The following is a 5,984-nucleotide window of genomic DNA, read 5'->3' on the forward strand; positions in this document are numbered from 1 at the left end:
GATGCATAGGCACACACACACACAGATGCACACACACACACACACACACAGAAGCACAGACACACACACGCACAGATGCACACACACACAGAAGCACAAACACACAAGCACAGACACACACACACACACACACATAGATGGACAGACACACACGCACAGAAGCACAGGCACACAGATGCACAGACTCACACGTCGCACACACACACACAAAGTGCAGCACACAGTAGGATTAGTGGCATCTGACAATCTGCTGATTATCTATCTTCTTATTAGTTGTTAACGAAAACCTTTACAAAAAAAAAAGATGTCTTAACACCAAACATATTTAGATTAATAGCAGCGATCACACAAGACAAGAGAAACCTGCAAATTCTAATATTTGAGAAGCTGAAAACAGAAACATTTTTAATCATAAATAAAAGACTGACTCGATATTCAAACAGTTGCCAATTCATTTGGTGTTGATCGACTCTTCAGTGAATTGAGTAATTGTTTCAGTTGTACAGGAAATATTTCTGTCTTCATTCATATTTCAGTCGTAGCCCTGATATGCAACACTCAAATGAGTTATGTGTGTCCATGTCCGAATGAATGAAAGAAATAAGAAACTTATTCCATCGGTAGAATAGAATAGAATGCCTTTATTGTCATTATACACAAGTACACGGTACTTGTCTCGGTCGCTTTTTGTCTTAGTCGACATCAGATATATTTAGTCCATTTATATATGCTGACTGATTATTTATGGGGACACTTTGTGGCACGTCCCTACTAAAACGAGATTTCAAAAAGTGATTGGGTTTTGCAGGAATCTGTCCACGGGAAATCGACCAAAGTACGAGTACGAGGGTTTGCGCACCAGTTAATTCTTCAGGTCTTAACGTGGTTTGGACTCGAGTTCAGCCTCATTCCACATGTGTGTCGTAAGCAAGGATATTCCATGATGAACGCTTGGACAGTTAAGTATTTTTGGGCGTTAAAGGACACAGATGAACTCACATTCAAAAGTACGGGCATTAGGTGTTCCTTTGGCGCGGGAAAAAAACAAATGAACTTCGCATTCAACGTGTTCAAAATAGACCAGATCAGTAATGAAAGTAATTGGCGGTTTCAGGCAGCAATCACTGGCTTTTTGTGTCCACTTACATAAAAATAATCCCAAAAACCCACCGTGACGTTGCCACGAAACACAAAATCACATCACGAAGGGGGGGTTGGGGATTTCATTTTTTAGTATTTTGATCAGTACGAAGTCTTAATTGAAAAAGGCGGGTAGAAACGGAAAGAGATGAAGGAGCACACACTCTACTTCGTTTTACTTTTAATGGCAAAACACTCTTGGATGTATGTGATTTGTTGGACTCTGAAGCTTCAGTTCTGTTCTGAGTCTTGCCTTTCCTGCGTGTTGGTGGCTCGTCTCGGTCAATCTGAGCTTCGGGTCATCCTCAGCTTATTGGCTAGAACATGGGCTCTCGTGTTTGCGCTACCCGCAGGAGCTTCGTTTCAAACCGCAGGCAGGTACTAAAACTTTCCCCTCTGTCTCTCACTGATTTATGCTTCCCTCAGTAATGGGGAAAACCCTGATTTGTGTGTGTGTGTGTAGTGGGAACTGTGTGTGCGAGCGGAGAGAGTGTGTGTGTGTGACTGTGTGTGGTGTGTGTGGTGGGTGTGTGTGTGTGTGTGTGGTGTAAGACTGTGTTGTGTGTGTAAGGACTGGTGCATGACTTCGCTGGTATTCCACACAGCTGGATTCCAAGGTTAGCGCTCACAGTCAGAGATTACTGCAGGCCCTCAGCCAGTGGGGGACGGGATGGATAGTGTGTGGTGTGGTGTGTGTGGGTGGTTGTGTTTGTGTGTGTGTGGGTACGAAACCAAGGGGTGTGTTCCTTTCTAGGGTGTACTGTTAGGTGAAACCTTGCTGTGCTGTGTGTGTGTGTGTGTGTGTGTTGCGTGTGTGGTGTGTGTACGGATTCGGGTTAAAAGAATAGTTACATTGGGTTTTTTTAAACTGGCAAGGAGCGGGGAGGTGTTGCCAGATGGTGGGTGCATGGTGTCTGAAGCAGAATGAGGATGGAGCTGGATAAGACTAATATGGAGGGGGAAAAATGTAATAGTAGCAGTTTTACAATCGACATGATTGGACTCACGTTTGCTTATGTGCTGGAATGGGGACGATTCTGGGTTTCCTTGTTTAAGCGGTGATGTTCTTAAAGGACCCCGTGGAGTTTGTGATGCTGTGGAATCCGTTTTAGGAGATGGTCCCATTAAGTTGGAAAAAGGAAAGATAATAAATGGTGGGCCTTCAAGGATACACAATGGCTCTTTGTGGTACGGCAGTTACGTAACCCGAAAACATTTAACCCTTGTTAACCCTTTCTTCGTCAAAAATTGAAATCAACATTGCGTTGTGACCGCGTTTCTTAAAGTGTTTTCAACTTTTTCTACGTTTTTTGCACTTTTTTTTGAGACGTTTGTCAAAATCGTAAACACTAAATCATAAACTGTAGTTTTTTACAGGTAAATTTATGAATTTATTGGGTCAAGAAACCTCAGAGGGGAGCATAAATTACTGTGTGTGAGGAAAACAACCCAAAAAGGCAAAAACCCTTGTGTGTGTTCTTACTTGGCAATAAATCACTTTTCTGATCGTGATGCTCAGATACCCATTTCTTACCATGATGGAGGCGTTGCCTGTTGGACTCAGGTTAAAAAAAACTCTTGGAAAACAACGTGAGGAAAATTACATAACAAGCAGACTCATTGCCTCTTGGTAGTTCGGGCAGGTCCAAGTCACTAGCGGGCAAAAGGTAATTTTAAAAATTACACGGTGTTGGGGGTTGGACTCGACGTTACACATACGGAAGCGCGTGGAAGCATCGGTAATCTGGGGCGGCGGGGGGCTGGGCGGGGCTATCTGCTCTGAGCCAAGCTGGATTAGCCCGGAGGACATTGCTGGTGAAATAATAGGGGTTATTTTCAGTAACGCCGGATCGTTTTACTTTCAACGTAGTAGAGGGTGGTAGAGCTGCAAAAGATTAACTTGATTCACTTGTTCAACTTATTACTCTAGTCTTTTGTTTTATGGACAAAAACAACTACAAAGGGGGATTAATCAGGAAGATATCAAAACACGATACATCGGTCCATAAGAAAAAAAAAGCGTAGTGCCCTCTTAGATTGCTTCACTGTATTCTGGTAAACCAACAGGTTTTTATCATCCCTGGTAAATGAGGTTCAGATTGGGAGCTCTAAAGGATACCAAACACGTCACGGGTTAGGGAGGGAGGAGGAGGAGGTTTTGCACGCCGGTCGTTGGGGACTTAGCCCTCTGGCTCTGGGGTCAAAGGTCACATTGTGGAGTCTGTTGGCGTCACCACAGTTTGAATAATGATCAAACTAAAGGGCCTACTCTACCCTTATTCCTGTGGGTCGTTGTGGTGGGAGGGTCTCCCAGGCTCAGGAACGGCTTGCTTCGGGACCCCGGTGGTTGGGGTCGGGGGTGGGGCAAAGGCAAACTCTTTGGGGACTATGTTCTTGTCTAAACTATGAAGGACCCCCAGAGATCATCATGCACTACGCGGCACACGGAACACACCACACAAACCACACACACACCACACACCCTTTCTGAGGCAAAGCAAAAAAACAAAAATCTTAATGATTTCCATTTGGACCTCAGAACTTAAGGATTAGATAATAGTTTTGTTGGTGTTGAGGTTTTTTTCAAGTTACGGGGGGTGCTAAAACTGGACTTGGAAAAAACAACAACCCATAGGCGGAAACTAAAGACCCCATCTTGTGCAAGGGTTAGGTTACAGCCGAGAGTTTGATGTAAATAATAAACTATTTCGCCATACTTGAGTTTCTAGGTGCACTGAACGACCTTTGAGTCCTGTGGGTTGGCGCAAAGGTAAGCTCGTGTCCTCTGGTCTTTAGCTGCAGGATGTTGACGGTCCGGCTATTGGGCACCCTTCCAAAAGGAATACAAGCCAACACATTAGGGGACAAGGTGTGAGCTGTCAGGCATTTAAAAAACCGGTTGTTTTAAGCAAAGCTGCTAGGGCTAAACGGTTAGGCTAACGGTAGGGAAACGGGTAGGCAACGGTGTGTAGGATTAAACGGTAGGCTACGTATGGCTAAAACGGTAAGGGATAACGGTAGGCTCACCGGTAGGGGCTAACGGACATGCTGCAGTGGTAGTGTTACACTAGCCTCTGGAGTAGTAGTCTTACATCTGTTTCAGATGAATCAAGTGGGCTAGCACCGGGCATGTACGAGGTAAGTAGCTTAGGATAAACAGGTTTTAATTATCTAAAAACAACCCTCTTAGCACAGCAAGTTAGTCTCATATCTTCTTTTTTGTTCTGTGTAAGTCGTGGTTCCTGCCGTAAGTGTGTTTGGGAGTGTAGGAGTGTCGCAGAAAGATGTAAAAACTTGCGGGAGAGGACCCGCGTTTGAGCTCCGTGTTAGTCAACTGTTAGCAGCGGTGCGGGGATGGTGGAGGGCCTCAGCTGCTTTAACCACTGCAACAAACAAAAGGACTGCACCGGTGGTGGTGTGAAAGATGTAAGCCTCGTGGTCATGTGTCTATTACACGGCTTAGAACGGTTTATGTTGGTTTTGGAATAGTGTGGTGTGTGTTGTTGGAAACCTTCCCCCTCTCTGTACACAGTACCTTGCCGGTTTCGTTGGGCCTCTGGATTCGAACGGTCAACGGGACGGGCACAAATCAGAGGGCACTCTGCTACGCGACGAAACCTGGTGAGAACCCCCACCACCACTCCACACACAACTCAACAGACGCACAGCACACACACGCACACCACACAGAGACTCCCACACCCAGAAAAACGAACATATTTAGCCACAGGCGCACGCACACACACCACACACACACACAGCACACACCAAACACAGGAAATAGATGGCATAGGCACCCAAATCCACAGATGTGCATATCCATCCCACACACTACCAACCCGATAGCACCCAGGGGTGGAGCACACCAAGCCCACAGCGATGCACCCGCAATACTCACAGACGCACATTTTACAAAATCTACAGGGGAAGCACACAACCACACCACAACACACACACACCACCCCACCACACACTACATTACCGTAAGCCTTCTAATTTGACCACACCCACACCCACAGAGGAGCGCCTCCACCCAGGAAGCACACAAGCACAGGACAACACACACACGCACAGAAGCACAGACACACACACCACAGACTAGTGCATAGGCACACACACACACAGATGCCCACACACCACAAACCAAACAGAAAGCACAGACACACACACGCACAGATGCCCAAACACCACGAAGCACACCACACAAGCACAGACAAACACACACACAAACACAGAGATGGACAGACACACACGCACAGAAGCACAGGCACACAGATGCACAGAACAACGTCGCAACACACAACAAAAGTGCAGCAACAGTAGGAGTAGTGGATCTGACATTGCGATATTATCTTCGGATTAGTGGTACCCCCCCCCCCCCCCCCCCGCAAAACTTTACAAAAAAAAAAGATGTCTAAACACCAAAATATTTAGATAATAGCAAGCGATCACAACACGACAAGAGAAAACGTGCAAATTTAATATTTGCAGAAGCATGAAAACAGAAACATTTGTAATCATAAATAAAAGACTGACTCGAATCAAACAGTTTTGCCAATTCATTGTGTTGATCGACTCTTCAGTAATTGAGTAATGTGTCAGGTTGTACAGGAAATACTTCTGTCTTTAATGCTATTTCAGTCGTAGCCATGAAAGCAACAATCAAATGAGTTATGTGTGTCACATGTCCGAATGAATGAAAGAAATAAGAAAATTATTCCCAGCGGGAGAATAGAATAGAATGCCTTTATGTCATTATACACAAGTACACGGTACTTGTGCAACGAGATTAAAGCAATCCCTTTGCAGTGTTGACACAAAAGAATATAACAGTATAACATATA

At 45.0% G+C, this 5,984-nt stretch overlaps 1 protein-coding gene across 5 annotated transcripts in view; it reads left to right on the top strand.

Moving 5' to 3' along the window:
- Window positions 1-5,984, top strand: part of LOC116685754 (transcription factor 7-like 1-A) — a 25,528-nt gene that overhangs the window by 13,086 nt on the left and 6,458 nt on the right. The gene's annotated exons all lie outside the window — the stretch shown is intronic.

The sequence above is a fragment of the Etheostoma spectabile genome, chromosome 3 (genome assembly GCF_008692095.1).
Source record: "Etheostoma spectabile isolate EspeVRDwgs_2016 chromosome 3, UIUC_Espe_1.0, whole genome shotgun sequence".
In the NCBI taxonomy this organism is placed as follows: domain Eukaryota; kingdom Metazoa; phylum Chordata; class Actinopteri; order Perciformes; family Percidae; genus Etheostoma; species Etheostoma spectabile.